The sequence below is a fragment of the Ursus arctos genome, unplaced genomic scaffold (genome assembly GCF_023065955.2).
Source record: "Ursus arctos isolate Adak ecotype North America unplaced genomic scaffold, UrsArc2.0 scaffold_24, whole genome shotgun sequence".
In the NCBI taxonomy this organism is placed as follows: domain Eukaryota; kingdom Metazoa; phylum Chordata; class Mammalia; order Carnivora; family Ursidae; genus Ursus; species Ursus arctos.
In genome coordinates, this window is record NW_026622919.1 from 13628639 (window position 1) to 13636217 (window position 7579).

Sequence of the window (7579 nt, forward strand, 5' to 3'; positions counted from 1 at the left end):
AACAAATGAGGGATTTTATGTAGATGAAATGGGTATTTTGTTCCTTGAAAATGAACTCAAATTTATCTTTATTAAAAATGAAATGATTCTTTCAGGTGATGAATTAAGATCTCTGTAAGTAACTTGAAACATTTCTGAGCTGTGCAAGTCTCTGTTGAATAAATAATTTTGAAACTTGTTTTAATTTGAAGGGTTAGAATATGTTAAAAACAAAAATTCTTGTAAATTCTAGTGCAAAAATGTAAGTTCAGATATGAGCCCAGAGTTACAGATTCCTAATTGCTCATCGTAATTTGCATTAGAGAAAGGCTTCATTGTAGGTCAGGCGTTCTCTGTAAATTTTGGTTACAACTATGGCAATTAACAGACAGCTGCTTCTTCTCAGTCTGCTTAATCTCTCTTTAATCCTGAAAGAAAAGAATCACGAGGGTAACCCCATATATTAACTGTCATGCTCACTCTATATAATAGGACTTCTTGCTCAATTTAAAGTGATACAGTACTTCTCAGCAGGAATAAAAAATGCAGGTTTTCATAGTAGAGTTTCTGTATATGGTCCTTATAAATAAACAAATACTGGTTCTTTACAGTATTTATTGTAAAGTTTAATAATTTGGTTGTAGGGACGCCTGGGTGGCACAGCGGTTAAGCGTCTGCCTTCAGCTCAGGGCGTGATCCCGGCGTTATGGGATCAAGCCCCACATCAGGCTCCTCCACTATGAGCCTGCTTCTTCCTCTCCCACTCCCCCTGCTTGTGGTTCCCTCTCTCACTGGCTGTCTCTATCTCTGTCAAATAAATAAATAAAATCTTTAAAAATAATAATAATTTGGTTGTAAATATTATGGAAACATTGCTGATGTTCAGTATAAGTACAAAATAAGGTTTTGCCTACAGTCTGAGTCACTAAATTTAGAAATAAAGATTTTATAAGGACATATAGAAAACTTTCTTAATTGAAGTACAGTTGACAGTAGACCCTTATAAGCGGAGTCCTTCAAGCCAAGGATTGTGTCTTACCCTTTCTGCACACTAAACACAGAACCACTGGCACATAATTAGCGTTCAGCAAATAGTCTTTGAAGAAATTTATTGAATAAAGGATCTTATCTGTCCAGCTATAGAGTAATAATTCTGAGGGTTTGCAGTAATCTTTCTGGAAAGTAAATCCATCAATGTTCACTATATATAGGCAGTATACATTTTTCCTCTATACTTACTTTTTTTTCTAAGATTTTATTTATTTGAGAGAGGGAGAGCATGGGGACAAAGGGCAGAGGGAGAAGCAGACTCCCCACTGAGCAGGGAGCCCGATGCAGGGCTCGATCCCAGGCCCCTGAGATCATGACCTGAGCTGAAGACAGACGCTTAACTGGCTGAGCCACCCAGGTGCCCCTATACTTATTTTTTATAACACCAAATTATATCTCACATTTGTTTCTGATTACATACTACATCTATTAAAATAAGAGTAATTTTTTAAACTTAAAATCTCCATCTAGGAGATGATTTCCTGCTGTGAACTTGATGTAATTTGAGGGACGGGTACCTGGGTGGCTCAGTTGGTTGAGCTTCCCATGCTTGATTTCTGCTCAGGTCATGGTCTTGGGGTCATGGATTGAGTCCCACGTTGGTTTCCCTGCTAAGCGTGGAGTCTGCTTTGAGGTTTTCCCTCTCCTTCTGACCCTCCCCCTGCTTGCGCTTTCTCTTTCTCTCTGAATAAATAAATGGAATCTTTAAAAAAAAATTAATGTATTTTGAGGGAAATGTGGACTAACAAGTTATCATTAATACTTGAAATTAGACATTTGTTTGCCTTTTGCTTCTTTTGGTTTCTTTGTAAATATTTGGTGATCGTAACTATGATAGGGTCCGTTCTGGATCATGTATAGAACTCTTTTTTTTTAAGTTTGTTTATTTATGGAATCTCTACACCCAAAGTGGGGCTCGAACTCACGACCCCAAGATCAAGAGTTACGTGCTCCAGATGCTCCCAGGGTCCTGGGATCAAGTCCCTCATTGTCTCCTTGCTCAGCGGGGAGCCTGCTTCTCCCACGGCCTGCCACTCCCCTGCTTGTGCTCGCTCATTCTTTTTCTCTGACAAATAAAATCTTAAAAAAAAAAGAGTTTACATGCTCTTCTGACTGAGCCAGCCAGGTACCCCTGGATCATGTATAGAACTTTATTATTTTATTTTATTTCTTTTTCATGTATAGAACTTTAAAACAAAGATGGACTTTTTGCCCCAACTGTTTTAAAAATTTTTAGTCCCACAATAGTTTTAAGAAAAAACCGTGAACACCCATTATTCTTGACCTAAATTTACCTATTGGTAACATTTTGCCATGTTCCTTTCACCACTCTCCATATATGTTTTCTTTCTTTAATGAATCATTTGAGAGTTATTTGCAGACATCCAGATTGATCCCATAATTCAGTTTAATCCCATAAATACATCAGCTTAATCCTCTAAAACAAGAGCATTATTTTATGTGACCACAATGCAGTTATCAAATTCAGGTAATTAATATTAATACAGTACTATTTGGAATAATTACAGTCCTTCAGATTTCCACAATTGCCTCAGTAAAGTCTCCTAGAGCTGGACTTTTTCCTCCTAAAATCCTTCCAAGGATCTTGCATTGTATTTTGTTTTCATGTCTCCTTAATCTCCCGAGATACTGTATTTTTGAGGAATCTAGGCCAGTTGTTTTGCTGAATGTCCCTCAATTTGGATTTGTCTTGTTTTCACATGATTAGATTCAGATTAAACGTTTTTGACAGGGAATGCTACAGAGAAGACACAGCATCACGAGGCACTGATGTGACTTGTCCCATCATTGGTGATGTTAAATTGGATCACTCAGTTAAGGTAGGGTTTACCAGATTGCCTCTGCCTTTTCCCTTTGTAACCCCATAGGTAACCTGTGTATAGCTTTGAAACCGTGTGAGTATCTTATTCTGGAATATTCTTCCCTAACAGTGGTTTTAGATCTATTGGTAATTTTTGCCTGAATCAGTTTTTACATTGGTGGTTGTGATTGGAAATTGTAAAATTGTGTTGGCATAAATTTCACTTTAAAACCGAATGCTGTGCTGTATAGCTACCATTCTCATCTTTGCTGTCTGCTTTCTAATCTATATATGAATGGCCGGATAAATGGATGGAGCTGTTTCACGGATTTAAATAGTTATCGCATTGAGCATACACTGTGTGGTCTATTTTTTTCATTTAATATTTTCATAAAAATATATTTTTACATAGTTAATACGTTTCAATTCTTAAAAATTTTAGACTCAGAAAACTATGGACCTGAAAAGGCTTACCAGTAATTTATTCCTAAATGTTAAATATCTCACACAGTTCCCACAGCTTTGTACTTGGCAAAACTAACGTGTGACTTCAGATTATATCATTCCACTTCTTTAAATCATCAGCATTATAATTTTGGGACATTTAAAAGCATACCCAAATTAGCAGGATATTTGGAATTCTTCTGTTTGCTACAGACAAATATCTTAAGCAAAAAAATACTAAAAATTCTGGACAACTTTTTTGAAGAGTCATCATTTTAAATTACCTCCTCCCAGAACCTTTTCATCACTTAAGAAAGCAGTGTGCTATTATTAAAGTGGTTTTATTTTCTTTCATTTTTATCTTCTTTAAGTAGTCTCCACACCCAACATGGGGCTTGAACTCACAACCCTGAGATGAAGAGTTGCATGCTCTACTGACTGAGCCATCTAGATGCCCCTAAAGTGGTTTTAAGTAAATGTCTGTTAAGGTTACCCTATTGCTTTTAGGTCACGTACTATTACTTAGATTAACACAGCCAATAATTAGATAGAGTTGTGGGGTTTTTTTTTAAGACTTTATTTATTTATTATTTTAGAGAGCACGACCAGGGGGAGGGGCAGAGGGAAAGGTAGGGAATCTCAAGCCGTGTCTGTGCTAAGCCTGGAGCCTGATGTGGGCCCAGCTCAATCTCACGATCCTGAGGTCACGACCTGAGTTGAAATCAAGGGTCAGACACTTAACTGACTGAGCCACTCAGGCATCCCGGATAGAGTTGTGATTTTTCTGTATTAGATATTTCATTTCTAACACAATTCAGATCCCTGTTGCTCCACTATTTTATGCTCATTTTCAGACTTAGGATACTGTAATTTGTTGTTTTTTTTTTTTTTTTAAGATTTTATTTATTTATTTGACAGAGAGGGAGACAGCCAGCGAGAGAGGGAACACAAGCAGGGGGAGTGGGAGAGGAAGAAGCAGGCTCCCAGCGGAGGAGCCTGATGTGGGGCTCGATCCCAGAACGCCGGGATCACGCCCTGAGCCGAAGGCAGACGCTTAACCGCTGTGCCACCCAGGCGCCCCAGGATACTGTAATTTGTTGTTTAATCTTAGGAATGTAACCCTGAATTACTGTGTCATTTTGTGTAGGAAAAATTTTGTGTAAGACCTTCACAGTAGACGTTCTTGGGATGTAGTTTATAGGAACATTTTTTGACAGTATACGGGTGCCATCTATATAATCCTCAAAAGATTATCTGATAGATTCTAAATACCTATAGCATGAATATGCAGATTAGCAGAAAGCATTGTTACTTCCAAGACCTAGCAAATTTTCTCATCAAACATGGAACACCTTGGGTGGTAACTGTTAAGACATGGGATCAAAATTAAGGTAGTCTAAGTCTGGAATAGATAAAAGTGGATTTGTCTAAGTTTAAGGATGAAAGAATGATGTGAATTAGAGAAAAAATTTAGTGGTGTTTATGCAGAATAGATGAGAGATCGTGGACAGCTTGTTGAGTGGGAAACCAAAAAATTAAGTGCCCTTGCGGCACCTAGCTGGCTTAGTTGGTGTGGTGTGTGACTCTTGATTTCGGGGTTGTGTGTTTGAGCCCCACACTGGTTTTAGAGATTACTTTACATATTTTAATTGTTTTATAGAGAGGGTAGGAGCAGAGGGAGAGGGACAAGGAGACTCCTTGATAAGCCTGGAGCCCAGTGTGGAGCGCAGTCCCAGGATCCTGAGATCAGGGCCTGAGCTGAAACCAAGAGTCGGACACCCAACTCACAGCACCACCCAGGTACCCCAAGATTACTTAAACAATAATGATAATAATTAAGTGCCCTGGAAGGGAAGAGGGAATTTATGAGAGGTGAATGTTGTTTCCAAAAGGACTTTTTTTTTTTTTAAGATTTTATTTATTTATTTGACAGAGAGAGACAGCCAGCGAGAGAGGGAACACAGGCAGGGAGAGTGGGAGAGGAAGAAGCAGGCTCCCAGCGGAGGAGCCTGATGTGGGGCTCGATCCCAGAACGCCGGGATCACGCCCTGAGCCGAAGGCAGACACTTAACGACTGAGCCACCCAGGCGCCCCCCAAAAGGACATTTTTAAAAAAACTCTTTCATCTCTTTGGTTCCACACTCCGCAGGCAATTGACACCGGTTTGCTTTCCCAGAAACACGAATACCTTGGTATGAGAGGTGATGAGGTACTTACAGATTCCTATAATCCTCATAGATTAGCAAATTGAAATTCTTATCTAAAATTTAATTTCATGTGACTCTTGATCTCGGGGTCCTGAGTTCAAGCCCATGTTGGGCCTAGAGCTTACTTAAAAAATAAATAAAATAGGGGCGCCTGGATGGCGCGGTCAGTTAAGTTTTGGCTCAGGTCATGGTCTTAGGGTTGTGGGATCAAGCGCTCGGTCGGGCTCCATGCTCAGTGGCCAGTCTGCTTGAGATTCTCCCTCTCCCTCTGCCCCTCCCGTTCACACGCTGTCACTCGCTCTCTAAGATAAATAAATCTTCAAAAATATATAAATGGGGACGCCTGGGTGGCTCAGTCACTTAGGCTTCTGCCTCTGGCTTAGGTCATGATCCTGGGTTCCTGGGATCGAGTCCTGCATCGGGCTCCTTGCTCATTAGGGAGCCTGCTTGTCCGTCTGCCTGCGCTCATCCTGCTTGTGCTCTCTCTCTCTCTGACAAATGGATAAATAAAATCTTTAAAAAAAAAAAACATACATACATATATATATATTTCATGTGAACCTAATTATCCTTGGCCACTTTTCATTTCTGGATGAATTTGTATGCTTTTGTTGTCAGTACCAAATTTGTTATGCATTGTTACAGTATGTTCAGGCCACAGGGTTCACATCTATTTCTTCCAGTTTATTTGGATATTTTATTGTTAAATGTTATATTTTATGTTGTTTGTTATGTAAGGTATAGTTAGCATGTAGATGTTTTATTTTACTCTAGATTTTTTAAATTTTATTTATTTATTTGAGAGTGAGAGTGAGAGAGCACAAGCAGGGGGAGCAGCAGAGGGAGAGGGAGAAGCAGGCTTCCCACTGAGCAGGCATCCCAATGGTCTCCATCCCAGAGACCCTGGGATCATGACCTGAGCCAAAGGCAGACGCTTAACGGACTGAGCCACCCAGGCACCACCCCTGTTTTATTTTACTTTAAAGTGAACTTGGAGAACTTAAAGTACATGCTGGAAGGGAAGGCTCTTGGATTTGCCCAGACCATATTTACCATCCCTGTTTCATTACTAGGATGGGCCGTAACATGTAATATGCAATAACATAAAGTCTACAAAATGAAATTTGTGCCATTTTCAACAGTTCAATTGGTGCATGATTCTCTTAGGAAAGTTAGGACACTTAAGACTCTATAACCTTTGTTATAAAGCCTTTCGTTTATTTGTACATTGCTTCACAAAGAAATGTACAGCAAATAGTATAATAGGAATAAATAATCAGTCCCTGGAAGGTGCATACAAATATGGCAACAGCAAAAGTCAACAAAATCTTTAGGCTCACAAAGACTACCGGGTTATGTATTTTAAGCTTTATATGTTCTATGGTTTTTTTTTTTTCGTTGTTTGCATTATGGGGAATTTCAAACATACAAAGGTAGACAGAGCATAATGAATCCTGTGTATGTATCCCCCAGCTTCAACCGTTATCTGTACTTTTCCCAATCCTGTTTTATCTGTACCTCCTCTTACTTCACTCTTATATTATCCCAAACATCAGATAATTTCATCTCTGAATATTTTATTCATTTATTTTTACAAGTTAGTTGAATCAGGACAAGTAAAGTTTACACATTGTGGTGATTTCCTTTATAGTGTAATAGAGAAGGACACAGGGAACTTTTTAAACCCTCAGTGCTTTGGCTCACCTTGATCAAAGAGATATTTTAATAAGAGATTGTGTAACTAAAACGGCAGTCTGTCGCATTAGAGAGAGGCTGAAAATGTTTGTGTAGCACTGATGGTGTATGATGCTGAAAGTGCCTTAGCTATTAAGAGTTCATAGTGGGCCGCCTGGGTGGCTCAGTCGCTTAAGCATCTGACTCCGTTTCGGCTCAGGTCATGATCTCAGGGTTGTGAAATTGAGCCCTGCATCTGGCTCGCCGTAGGCACGGACCCTGCTTAAGATTTTCTCTTTCCCTCTGCCTCTACTCCCCCCACCCCCACTCACGCGCACATTCTTGCTCTCAAAAAAAAGTTCACCCCTCACCTATAGAGAAGCTGAGAGATTTTTTCTTAATT